General features: G+C 32.6%; 1 long non-coding RNA gene across 1 annotated transcript in view; it reads left to right on the top strand.

The window, feature by feature from the left end:
- Positions 1-15,000, top strand: part of LOC136829439 (uncharacterized) — a 156,446-nt gene that overhangs the window by 2,025 nt on the left and 139,421 nt on the right. The window contains exon 2 of the long non-coding RNA XR_010850383.1: positions 14,659-14,819. This is a non-coding gene — a long non-coding RNA (uncharacterized lncRNA). The remainder of the gene's footprint in view (positions 1-14,658; positions 14,820-15,000) is intronic.

Here is a 15,000-nt window from a genome sequence, read left to right as displayed (position 1 = left end):
TATATATATATATATATATATATATATATATATATATATAAATTTCTGACTCACGTCGGGATCGAACCCAGGTCTCTCAGGTGGAAAGCAAGGGCGTTATCCACTAGGCCATACAAGTCTAAAAGAAGTTTGAGAGCAACTGCATTTGAATTACCTGGGCAAGCTAACTGCTTGCATACCAGCGAGTTTTCAACTTCCTGACTCAGCAATGACCCAATAGACATCATTTCATTCGAATTATCCTTCTGAGTGAATAAGATAGAATCATCAACACAATCACGTGGAACAGAAATAAATTTCTGTTCCACACGTGATGTTGATGAATATATATATATATATATATATATATATATATATATATATATATATATATATATATATATATATATATATATATATATATATATATATATAACACCATAATGTACCTTTTTTATTATTTGTACCTGACATTGTAAATTCACCCGAATATTGTCGTCAGTTTTTATAGCACAGGAACACTATTATTTATGATAAGAGGGCCCCTGTCTGTAACCAACCACAGTCCAATGACTATCAAGTACATAATTCAGTGCTAAGTCAGCAGCGGCATAATGGATTTTCCATGGAAACGACCATAAATAGCTTCTTCGTGTGAGGATTCTATTTCGGTGTCTATTATGCATCAATATTCTCTGTTCTATTATTAAATTCCCTTGATCCCTCTTTACTTCCTCAGGTTTATTAACCTTTTTACTCATTCATACGACGAGATTCTATTACCTGTCTCTCTGTCTTCCTGTCTTTAATTTGATCGAAAACAAGTCTTTTTCTATTCAGTATGAGTCCTCCTCCTCCTCCTCCTCCTCCTCCTCCTCCTCCTCCTCCTCCTCCTCCTCCTCCTCCTCCTCCTCCTCTCTCTCTCTCTCTCTCTCTCTCTCTCTCTCTCTCTTCCCCCGCGTCCGTCTGTCTGTCTGTCTGTCCGTCCCTTACCTTTATTACACAGGATATCACTCGGGCCCTGCCATCTTATCCTCATAAGAATTTCATCACTGTAGTAGGCCGTTCATATCACTCTTCCCTGATAGAGCCTTCCTGCATTTAGCTCTTGCCTCATTGTGTGTTGTGCGATATTGATATTGGAGGTCTATTGGCAGTAGACACTACCCCGGGACGTACAGACACTCAATTGCCTTCCTTCATGGTACAATCCTTTCATGCCTCTGCAATACTTGCTCTTGCCTGAGAAGATGGCGTGCAATAAAGTGCTAAACAGCAGGCTCTCTCTCTCTCTCTCTCTCTCTCTCTCTCTCTCTCTCTCTCTCTCTCTCTCCATGAATAGTAAAAGATAAGGAAAGCGCATTTATTATTTAAAACAGATAGAGATTTGTAAAAAGTCGGCGAAAGTTATGGGGCGTATTGCTCATTTTCATTCTTCTTCTTCCTCGAGAATCCATTGTAATCTGAAACGCTCAACTCCCAAGAAAAAAGTATCGAACACATACATTCTGTATAAGTTTCTTTTAACAATAAATTTCTGAATGTTAAGTTCATGTTTGGAAGAAATCTGGCAAAATGATAATTCGCACTTAATGCAACTTTCTAGTACAGTATTTCATTACCAGAGAAGTGAAGTAATATTTTTACAATATTTGAACGTGGAAAGTGTGTCGTTGGTTTTGGGTATAAGGTTCCTCGTATAAAGTGATATTTGAAATTTGTAATTTCTTGGCATTTGTGAGACTTAAGGCTGGGTTAATCCTGTAATCATGAAACTGATCGCAAATATTCACTATCATTAGAAGTTAATAGTTATTGTTAGTTATTTGCAATTACATGGTTTTTTTTTTTTATCTCATGATGAATTTAGAGCCTAGTAAATTAAAATTATGAAACGCTCTTTGAATTCTCAAAATGTTCCACTGGATTAAAAATTCCGTGAACCTATTTAGAATTCAGTGTTGCTAAAAATGTACAATATTGATGGAGAGAGTATAACCGTTTATAACGAAATATAACTGTGCTTTCTAAAGGCTTCTTTGTATTTGCTAAACATTCACATAATGAAATGTTGATTATATTCCCTAAGAGTCACACATCCATCGGAGTGGAAATTATCTTTCGTTCTTGCATTGTAGAAGTCATTGGCCGACAGAAGGATTTTGTAAGTAGGAAGACTTATGAAATTGAAATTTTTTTTGAAAGATAGAGTTAAGTAAAAAGAAGTTAAATGTTTCTTTTACCAAATAACGACTCATTTCAATTTATACATCCTTGATTTTATCTCAGCGAGCCGTTCATTTCCGGGCATGATTTGTTTATAGGGGTAAATTTACGTATATATATATGTATATATATACATATATTTATATTATATACATACATATATATATATAATATATATATATATATCTGTCTATTTATCTATATCCATCTATATCTATATACATATATATACATATATATATTTATATATCTATATATAATATATATATATATATATATATATATATATATGAATATATATATATATATATATATATATATATATATATATATATGAATATATATATATATATATATATATATATATATATATATATACATATATATATATATATATATATATATATATATATATATATATATATATATATATATATATATATATATATATATATATATATGTACACATATAATGTACATGTATATATATACAGAGAGAGAGAGAGAGAGAGGAGGAGAGAGAGAGAGAGAACCCAGTTAAACGAAAGTAAGGATTCTGAGAAAACCCTTCACGCTCCCGTGCTCATGCCAAGGTACAGGCTGCTAGAGACCAAAATCTCATTAAATTTCATTGTAAAGGATAACAATGATCTTTAAATTTAACTTTCGTTATCCTGAAAGTAACTTAATTTCACGAGGAATCACCAAGCGTGCAAAGACAAGCCATGCAGTCACCATGGCAACACCGTGAGCTATGCCGGCAAAGAACAAAAAAAAAAACATCATATCTTCTGCTGTCGTAGTCCAGAGGACTTAAACCTGAGTGCCTAGCAACAGCAATCATAACTTGCCAAGATCAGCTGGTAAACGTCACTTAGGTTTTCCACTCTTGCTTAAAACACTAGTGATATACAGTATTTAGACTCGATTATCCGTTTAGTATCACCCGTTGGACAAAGTATCCACCTAAACTGAGAGCGTATTCGCAGTAAAGATGACTATCATTGGTGCATTAAACATGGATGCTCCAGCATACATAGAAGCTATTCCATGACTCCTCGGCATTGAGAAGGTGACGGAGTGTAAATGTGAGCAGTGTAACGATGGAGAGAAGAGATAGTCCGTTTGACGAGTGTTTTCGTGTTTTGAACAAGCAAAAGCGTAATCAAGAGCGATACGTCGACCGAAGTCCAACTCGGGAGATTTGTTTCTTGTTGGAAAGTAACTCTGCTCAGGAAGGTGGTACGACGAGCAGCTGAGATATATTTAGAATTCATGCGAATGATGAAATCTGAAGTGAAATTAACAGCTGGTGAAAAGTAAGAGAAGAAATCTGAACAGATCAACAGGAAAACGCATGGATGTGAATGCCTGTGCTGTTTCAGCATTATAGCGGAACGCATACTTTTCATTGTTCTTGCGCTATTTTTTACTTGTAACTATAATAAACTATATAGGAAGAAAGCCTGCCATACAAATATCTTATATTCATTTCACAAAATGCAGATCGTGTAAATCTTTGTGAAATCAGAAGGCAACAGAGTGTCATATCCTATACGATAAACTTCTGTTGAAAATATAGCGTGCTTGAATGTTGATAGTGTATACGTCTACCAGAATTTGGACCAAATATAATCGTTTTTTTACTTGATATATGAATATTCCAAAATTTTTAAACGCACTTGCCAAAAAGAAGAAACAATTCTCTAAACGTTATTACAGCATTCTCATTCAGTGTTTATCGTTATAAATACTAATATACCTTTTCAGCTTCTAATAACATCACATAATATATCAATGTTAGTATATATCAGCTCTATCACTGATATTGGCAAAGATCAGAAGCACCTTCAGTGGTAGTAAAGATATATATACTATGCCCACAGCTGTAACTGGTCCCAGAAAATGATATGAACAGGGGTACTCGCAAATTCGATAATTTCTCAAAGATTTATGCTCCAGTGCTGGACATGGCTACCTTCTACTTAACCACCGGTCGACATTGTCGAGCTATGCTGGTCTGTACTTCATGTAGTATGATCAAACCTTAATTTCTTATTTGATAAAGAATGCAGAGATTTAAAAAAAAGGTTGAGTCCTTTCTGAATGTCGGGTTTACTTGTTTATCTTTTTGTTGCGTGTTTGCATTTGGAGTCTCTAAAAATACAATTATATTTTTCCTTTCATTCCTTGGCTTAATTAACAGTGGATATATAAGCCTTCTCGGAGTTAGCCTAGGGTAAACACGAATTTTAATATATCGCTGTTAGAGGCAATCTAGAGAGAGAGAGAGAGAGAGAGAGAGAGAGAGAGAGAGATTTAATTAGCGCCGTTTCCTTTCACTTACTTTACTTCACTGCAATACGATAAAGAAACTTTTGTTTTAGATTCTTTTTGTATGTACCAGTAAAATTAAGTTTGTCAGTTTTAAAAGTAAAATTTCGTAGATTCTTATGGATAATGTATGAAAACACAACCAACAGCCTTCAGGTTTGAAATTTGTATGAAAAATAATGTAGTTTTTAACTCTTAAAGCGTTCCTGTCCCTAAAAAAAGCCATTTTTTTAAAACGAGCTAACAGAACCACACACACATATCTATCTGTCCATCTATCTATCTATCTATCTATCTATCTATCTATCTATCTATCTATCTATCTATCTATCTGTCTGTCTATCTATCTCTGTCTATCTGTCTATCAATCATATATATATATATATATATATATATATATATATATATATATATATATATATATATATATATATATATATTTATATATATATGGGGACATACATACATACATACATACATACATACATACATACTTGTTCTCCTGTAAGCGTGTGTGGGGTCTTTGTCTTTCCGCATCATCTTATTCTTAGATTTACTAAACACCCTCTTCTCAAACTAACTTCTAAATCAAACCAATCACTCTTACGCTTACTGCATCATACATCTCCAGCACCATCTGCTGGGTATTGCTATCAATTCTGTCATTTTCTTCATTAAGGTGTATGTTTACCAAATACAGCTTTTTTATTTTTCTCACCTAACTATTTGATAATAAACCCCCGATTCATGTCCCATCTTCCTTATGTTCTATCCCTGTGATGTTAAATCTCTTGCACTCTCCTTTTTCACATTTACTCTTATGTAGAGAAATAATCATTCACTTCACCTATTTCTCTGATACTTTCATATATATTTATATATATATATATATATATATATATATATATATATATATATATATATATATATATATATATATATATATATATATATATATATATATGTGCCTTGTCCACCCTGATCAGTTAAATAATCAGACTTTCTTTACTGTGCCAAAGTTTCTCAATCACACTCCCTTCAGCTCCAAAGGTTTTTTTATTTAACATTTGATATCTTAATTGTTTTCCTTGTATCCTCAAAAGTTACTTCAATAGGCATTTTCAAGCTTCAACTAACCCCTTCGAATATTTGTCATCTGGGTGTGGTTTGTTTTATCCTCTACCGTCAGAGAACCAGAATAGAGATTTCCAAAGTCTTCCTATTAACAGGTACCTCAAGTACATAATTCGTTACTTAGATGAACAGACGCACAATGACTATATATATATATATATATATATATATATATATATATATATATATATATATATATGTATATGTACATATATACATGTATATATATATACATATATATACAATATATATGTTATATATATATATATATATATATATATATATATATATATATATATATATATATATATATATATTACTGAACCATTTGGCATTATTTTGCAATCTAAAATTGTAAATATAATCCAAGCTAAGTTATAGAAAACGAATATTATTCGCCAGGCATTATTTTGTAATCTAAAATTGTAAATATAATCCAAGCTAAGTTATAGAAAACGAATATTATGGCGAATAATCATTTAATGTTAGTGATCAACAGAATTTTCAGTACTATCTGTGTCCAGTATCCGCGTAGAATCCGACCAGCTTTTGCAACTGATAAGTAAAAAAGGCCCCGAAGTTTCTTCGGTACAATCGAGTTTTCTGTACAGCCGCTGCAGCGTATAATCATGGCCACCGAAAATAGATCTATCTTTCGGTGGTCTCGGTATAATGCTGTATGAGCCGCGGTCCATGAAACTTTAACCACGGCCTGATGGTGGCCTGGTCTATATCGTTGCCAGACGCACGATTATGTCTAACTAACCATGAATAAAATAAAACTACTGAGGCTAGAGGGCTGAAATTTGCTATGTTTGATGAATGGAGGGTGGATGATCAACATACCAGTTTGCAGCCCTCTAGCCTCAGTAGTTTTTAAGATCTGAGGGCGGACAGAAAAAGTGCGGACGGACAGACAAAGCCGGCACAATAGTCTTCTGTTCAGAAAATTAAAACCCTTGAGTGATACAATAAAAACTGAATTTTATATTATCACACTACTATAGAGAAAAACCTCTTGAAATCAAAATGTCATTAAATTAGAGATGATATTTCTAATGGCTTATTGACAAAGTCCAGTAAATATCTTATGCTAATGCCCGTTTAATTACAACTTGATTAGCTTTTCATTTCATTGTTGATAATAAGGATTATATCGTCTGCTTGTAAATGACATTTCTCATCATCCATCATCTGCTTAATTAAAACATAAATATAGTTTGAGAGAGATTTAAGTGGCCTTCAGTGAAAACTGTCTGTCAATACATTCGGATTTTCTGAATGGCATTGTGACGCCAGATTTAGTAATCATAAATCAATCAATCCCGAATGGTAATCTTCGACTTTAGAGTTAACTTGTTACGAATTTTCCCAGAAAAATCCATTTCCTTTTCATTCCTTACCATTCACATTCAAGGGTAATGCACTTCAAACCAGTGGAATTCACACTGAATAAACAAAATCGTATGTTGTATTTCAAAAACAATTAGCGATGCATTGATATATGTGTGTTTTTTAGAATTGTATATCGGTATATTCGAGGAAATCAAGTTAAATTGTCGATTGACCGTAAGTGTTAGCATGTAAAGCCTAGAAATTTTTTATATTTAAGCAATCTTAGTAGACTAGTGAAACAGAAGTGTCTTAAAAACCAATCATACAATACCAAGAGAGGCGGGAAATCATGATTTCATTTAGGGAGCTAAACAGTGTAACACAATAAATAAAATGATTGTACATTTACTTACGCTTTATTGCTTGTAGAATAAAAAAGAAATAAACCATTCGACTGGGATACAAGTGACTCAATACCTAAACCATCTGATTTAGACTGAACTGCATAGGATTACAGATGTTAAATTTGTACGCGAACAGTACACTGTTGCAGTTTATAGTACTTTGTGCTGAAAATTTTATAAAAGAGCTCCACATAGGGATACTGAACAAACGGAACATAATTTTTGTAACTATAACCGCATATAGTATTAACGCAAAAGAATGACATGAATGATTTACAAATGTAAAATCAATAAGAAAAGAGTTTTACTGAGCGTGCATGTTTTTAATATAATATTACGTTTTATGAAAAAGCACTTAAGACTATCGGAAGCTTAAGTTGAACTTTTCATAATTATTTATCTATTTTCTAACGTTTTATGCACGTACATTCAATCAGTAATTACCGTTTTCCATTTTTTATATACAACATACATACATAATACATATGTATGTATGTATATATATATATATATATATATATATATATATATATATATATATATATATATATATATATATATATATATATTGTTATGTGTATGTATATACATATATAAATATGTGTATATATATATTATTTATATAGATATGTATATATATACATATATGTATGTATATATATATATATATATATATATATATATATATATATATATATATATATCGTTTGTAGGTAATTACGGGCGTATGGGCGTAAAGTGACATTCCAGTCTTCAATATTGGAACTCATCATGTCCTCGCAGTTTTATGAAAGTGTTCGCGATGCAGTTAGGTAATTCGCGATGCAGTTAGGTAATTCGACCTGTACGCATCTCCGTCGAGACAATATATATATATATATATATATATATATATATATATATACACAGTATATATATATAATATATGTATATATATACATGTACTATATATATATATATATATATATATATATATATATATATATATATATATATATTCATGCTTATTTTTACTTCTGTTTGCTTGTATAATATGTAACACAACATAAATTGTAAAGCATACACCCATCATCAATGTAATGTTTAAGTTTAAAAACTCTGATACCCTGATATGTTAATTATGAATTTCTGTGACCCAGCTCACCGTGAATATCGCTAGTTAGGAATAGAATCACAAAAAAAGCGATAACAGTTTCCATTATGATTAAACCAATGTAATTTGATATATATATTACGCTATACAAGGATTTGCTCTAACTCATAAACACACAACACTGACGGGCATCAGTAAACCTTCGAGTAAAGCCGTTGCTTCATCACCTACATCATATCTATTTGTCCTCGTTATTTTAACCAACCGTCCAATTCGGCCGAGCCTAATCCTTCCGGGTTATCCTGACAGATATCCTACTAATAGCATTATCCAAGTACACACGCAATGGACATCCAAGCGGATCGGTAAACAAATGATTCCCGTGTGTTTTTCATTAAAAAAGTCAGTCGCCGGTGACTCACTGCTTTGCTGATACACATTGTAAGTCAATTATGCAAACGATCGAGCCAGAGTTCGACACCTCGTGTGGACAAGGTAATGATCGAGTCAATACATTAAGCAAGAAGACTTATGACGTGACTAACAGAGACATTGCTGAGTATTATCACCATTGGTAGGTTATATCTGTTAAGGGTGAGTCTTATAGACTCCTGTTTTATAATGTTTGTCTCATTAATTACTCGTAGGTGGGTAGTGCCAGCAGTGCACCTCAAGCGGTGCACTGTATGTATTACTTTAGATTTTTTGGAGCTTCCCTTCGACCCCTAGTTGCAACCCCCTTCACTCCTTTTACTGTACCTCTGTTTGTATTATCTTTCATCCATCATACTTTTCACCATCTCCCAACAACTGTTTCATAGTGCAACTGCGAGGTTTTCCTTCTGTCGCACCTTTCAAACCTTTTTACTCTCAACTTCCCTTTCAGCGCTGAGTGACCTCATAGGTCCCAGCGCTTGGCCTTTGGCCCAAAATTTATATTCCAATTCCATTAATTACCTGTTTACTGAAAAACATATTTGTTAATTATGCCGTATTCATTAATTCTTTCAAAGACTTTCTTTATTGGCAGGAATGGTGATCACGTTTATTATTAACTAATTTCCATAAAATTATTGGAAATTATCGAATTGCAACAAATTACGTATCCCAATTAGATGGAGCAGCCGACTGGAAATAGGCATTGACTCAATAGAAACAGAAGATTATAATTAGCTGTTTTTTGTTACTTGTTCCTTTTTTGTTGTATTATTTGTACAGACAATGGAGAGTGAAATGTCTAGTTTAGGAAACATCTAAGTCTTTTCCACAAAAGACTAAAATGTTTGTGTTTATGTAACTGTATTTTTATTAATTGTACTTCAAATTTCAGTATCAAGTATAAAGGATAAGTATCCATGTTTACAAGTGGCATCGGGAGAGCAAGTGTTTAAATGTTAAAACAGAATAAGAAATACTGTCTTGTTCGTAAGTGAATGAAGAAAAAAGGTAAATAAATAGATAAATAAATAAAAAATTTTTTTACTTCACTTTTTTTTATACGTGAGGTCATAAAATTTCAACACTATAATACCAGTGAATACATTTTTCCTTAAAAATTAAACCAGAAAATCTAATTTTGGAACGGGCGTGAAGACAAGGCTGTCCAGCGCTACCCCTAAATGCGTACTTTTTATATCTGTCGAAATCACGTTAATTTTAATTGAACCGAAATAGACCGGTTGTCAATATGATAACGTTTTGTTCAACGTTTTCTCTTGTTCGTTGAAACGTGTAGAATCAACGCAAACTATTGAGTAATTATCATACAGTTCATGCAGGTGATTTAATTAAGAAAGTGAAGCAATGAATATAAAGAAATACCTTTAAGAATATGAAGAAGGCAACGAATATGAGAAGTTGATAGGATTATAGTCCTGCGAAGCTTACGTTTAAAACTTTGCATTACCTTTTTAAATCAACTTCAAAATATTCAGCCACACTACCTAAGTCTTACTAAAAGTCACTTTAATGTGACATATAGATTCAAGAAATATATTATTCTTAGACCAATACGTATATAGATAAATAAATAAATATATATATATATATATATATATATATATATATATGTGTATATATACTATATATATATATATATATATACATATGTGTATGTATATATATATATATATATATATATATATATATATATATATGTGTGTGTGTGTGTGTGTGTGTGTGTGTGTGTATGTGTAAATATACTTACTGTCATGCATACATACATATATGTGTATATACTTATATACATATACATAATTTATAAGCTAGAAAACTGTAAATTGATAAGAAAAGAGAAGAAGGAAAGTAAGACAAATTTACGCATTGTATGACGGGAAAAGGAAGGGAGATTTAATCAGGACGAAGGATACACCTGAAAGGGAGCCTAAAAATGGATCCCGGGTGGGGCGACAACAAAGTTATTTATCCTAAACTGTTTCTCTTCCTTTGACCCTCCAGCTTTAATCTAGGAGGCTGAATGGTTCCATCACTCTCTAACGAATGACTTTTTTATTCACAGTGTAAACTAGAAGGATAAAGTGAGGGAGGGAAGGAGGGAGATTGTCTGGCTGGTGATGGTCATTTGGGGTTTTGGGGTGGAGGGGCGACGGATGAAAGGGCCATGAATGGATAGTAGGTAGTTACGTCATTTCTTCGTGAAGGACAAATGGGGTGTCAGGCTGCATGGGAGGTGATCCATCGTGGGTGGGTGCAGCTTCAGGTATGGGAAGAAATGGAAGTGTTCTGTTGTCCTTCATGACTAAGTTACGTTATTTATTTCTGTCTCCGGAGATTACATACCGTGTCGCTGGAAAGGCATGTCATGGAAAGTCTCCAGTGAATAGCAACGCTGGAAAGTCATTATCTTTAATCGATATGCTGACCACGAAATACCCTTTTTCTTGCGATGGTTTTCAGGGACAGTGAAATGTCTCGTTGAATATTGTGGTCTAAAATTGATGGAAACTGTTTCGTGTCACTTTCTGGAATTAGTTAGCCCTCATACTATAGAATAAACACATATGCTATAATTTCCAAGATAGTTATTTATATTTCGCTCTTAAAAATGTGTTTTTGAATAACAGATTTATGCTAGAACTTCAATTTATACACATACATACAGTCAAAGCTATTTCGAGAGGTGGCATTAGGAGTAACCAACTGTTCATGGCATTGCAAAATACCGCCACAGATATTGGGAAATACCGTTACCCCAGATACCGCAGTAAAGCGTCCAACATTTATTCTAATAATAGTCTCCCTTGTTTACATAACTTTAATCGCTTCGGATCAATACTAACCATTTTCAGGGATGCACAGAGGGACTTTATGATGATGCAAACAAAGATTTTATGATATCGCTTGGGATGATGAAGGGATATAAATTGATTTTGGATTTCGTTGCTTAAAAACAAGAATTAATTTTACTTCAGTTGTATACTACTTATAATTATATTACATATATATATATAATTTTATATATATAGTATATATATATGTATACTACATATATATATATATATATATATATATATATATATATATATATATATATATATATATATATATATATATATATATATATATATATATATATATGTATATTATATATATATATATATATATATATATATATATATATATATATATATATATATATATATATATATATATATATATATGTATATAAAGGCAAATACCATGAAGGAAATGAAACAATGGAGTGGTTGCTAGGCCTTTCGACACAAGGTCTTTTACTAGCAGTCTGCTAGGAAAGGACCTTGTGTCTGTTGTTTCACTTTCCGTCGTGGCATTTGCCTTTATTTATACATCCTTCACGTTCCATATCTTCGTGATTCATTTATACATTATATATATTATATATTATATATGTATTTTATATATATATGTATCTGTATATATATATATATATATATATATATATATATATATATATATATATATATATATATATATATATATATATGAGATATGACATTTAGAAGGAAATGAGAAAATAGTCTGGCCAATTTTTTTTTTTTTTCCTTAAATCACTGATGAATCTTTTTACGGAAAGTTTCCAAAACACCAATGGCATCATAAGCTCAAAGACAGTCCTTCCCCGTAGCGTCTGTATACCTGCACACTGTACCACTCACCTTTATGTAGCATCAGTCTTAATTTCCAGGCAATCCACCGTGTTTAGCCAGAATTCTCTCTGGCTCCGATTTCTCTCCCTAACATTTTTTATTTGAAAACCTGTCTTTCTCCATTCTCTCCCCACGACTATAACGTAAAAAACATATGATATATATTTTCTTATATTTCTACCACTTGTTTTTTACATCACTATATTTCTTTTCATTTTTATATTTCTTTCACACTCTGTAAGCAACTCAGCTCCGCAGCTTTCAACCTCTTTCTTTAATATTTCAACATTCACATAAGATTTACTTACTCTAACTTTTTTATTTTCCACTCTGAAGAGTGGGCGGAATATCTCGAAACATTTTGTGAAATGTATGACATCTGGAGCTTTTGTTTTATTTCTGATGATAAACTTAGTTCATCTCTTATTTCACGATTAGAAAAGGTTATTAAAAATTCATGATATCAAGCAGAAACCCCCGAGAAAGGGAAAATAATGAAAAATGAAAATATTTTCGATAAAAAAACAATTCATTAATCATTTCTTTGAAAAAATAAAGACGATTTCACACACACTCACGCTCAAGGAGAGAAAAACGCACAAGTAAGCGAAGCCTAATGAACTTTTCACCTAGCTGAAAGCATTAATGAAACTGAACAATGACTTTAAGAACAATGCCCATTATGACTAATGACCTTGCCCTTCTACAATGGACTCAGACCTATTCATATTCAACTATTCTTAATTGTGTTTCTCCCCAGCCTTGCTCCTTCTCTCTCTCTCTCTCTCTCTCTCTCTCTCTCTCTCTCTCTCTCTCTCTCTCTCTCTCTCTCTCTCTCCAACACACACGTGTGAATAGTTCTTCTGAAATAGTTTTCTGATACAGGGATGTCACTGACTTTTGATACTCGTGAAAGAAGTGACTGATGGTTTATGGTTGTTTCTTTTCAGTTTAACTTTTACTTAACTTATTTTCCCTTTTATGCCGTCTCTTGTATTTCGTATAATATCTCTTCCTCTTTTAAAACGTCTATATTCTGTTATTATAAAGGACGTTTTAAAAGAAATTTATGTTTTTTCAACGTACAAATCAAGGCAGTTGGGTGATCACCTTATATATATTATTTTACATATTGCTAAATGACACTGCTTGTAATACGTGACTTACATGTTAACAAGAAAACTTAACTAAAACCTTCCAAACTCTGTCTGTCTGTCTTCTTGAAACGAATACCCATTAAGAGGTAACTCTGATCGACTGACATCCCTTCTTTTGCTCTTGTTAGGCTACTTGTGTCAACTGAATAATCTTATATTTAAACTTTCTTTGCCTTACGCCGGATGACGACCATATAACATCCAACCATTGGTAATGCCAGAGCTTATGTATTAGGAGTTCTACAACCTTGGGGCTTGGGTAGCCTTAAGCCGCATTCTTCGCTTTTACTTGTATTTTTTCTTATATTTCAAAAAGTTTTGGGTAGATATAAACATATCTTCGTTCCTTCATGTTCTCTATATTCTGTTTCCTTTCTATCATTACTATTCTTCCTAAGGGAATGTGGCAGTCCTGGAGGGCGTCTTGACCATAAACCATTGTTAGCAAACCTTGGGAAGTTTTAGAGCTGTGTATTGTGGAGTTCTACAACCTTGGGAATGGGTAGCCTTGCTTTTCCTTTTTTTTTCAATGGCTTTTGGATAGATAAAGGAATGTCCCCCTTCCTCCATGTTCTGTATATAATCTGCTTCCTTTCCATCTTTCCTATTCTTCCTCAGCTAAAATGGCAGTTCTGGAGGGCGTCTTTTTCCTTGCATAATATATGGGTTCCACTACGTCGACTTTATTGTACCAGAAGTATTATATTGTTGTTTGGGTTATCTATTTTCTAGTTGGTGCAGATTTACAGCAAGCATATATGTCCTTGTCAAATTTTGCTGCTTTGGTTTCTTTGCATTTTGTATTTTGCCTAGTTTTTTATCATATTACAGAGCATTTATGATTTCAGGTGTTCCCTGCTGTAGGACTTGAACCCTAGTCCTGATACTAATCTTTATAGAATAAGCAAGTCCCTGGGGCTAAAATTCTTTGCAAGATGATCTGAGGAAGCTTCAGATACCCAAATGGACAACCATTAATCCAGGAATGCTAACATGAAAGAAAAGAGAGGTGAGTAGTATTTATATTTCATTTAGGTTTCTGGAGAAATTTATAAGTTTTGAAAAAGAAATTTAATTTCAAAGGTAACTTTAAATGTTTCCATAGATGCAGAACCCTCAGCTGTGGCATACCTATGTAAAACGAATCCTGCAGTGAGCATGCGTTACTTAGTTTGGTGAAATTCAGTCTC

The sequence above is a fragment of the Macrobrachium rosenbergii genome, chromosome 44 (assembly GCF_040412425.1).
Source record: "Macrobrachium rosenbergii isolate ZJJX-2024 chromosome 44, ASM4041242v1, whole genome shotgun sequence".
Lineage (NCBI taxonomy): Eukaryota > Metazoa > Arthropoda > Malacostraca > Decapoda > Palaemonidae > Macrobrachium > Macrobrachium rosenbergii.
This window is presented reverse-complemented; position numbering and strand designations above follow the sequence as displayed.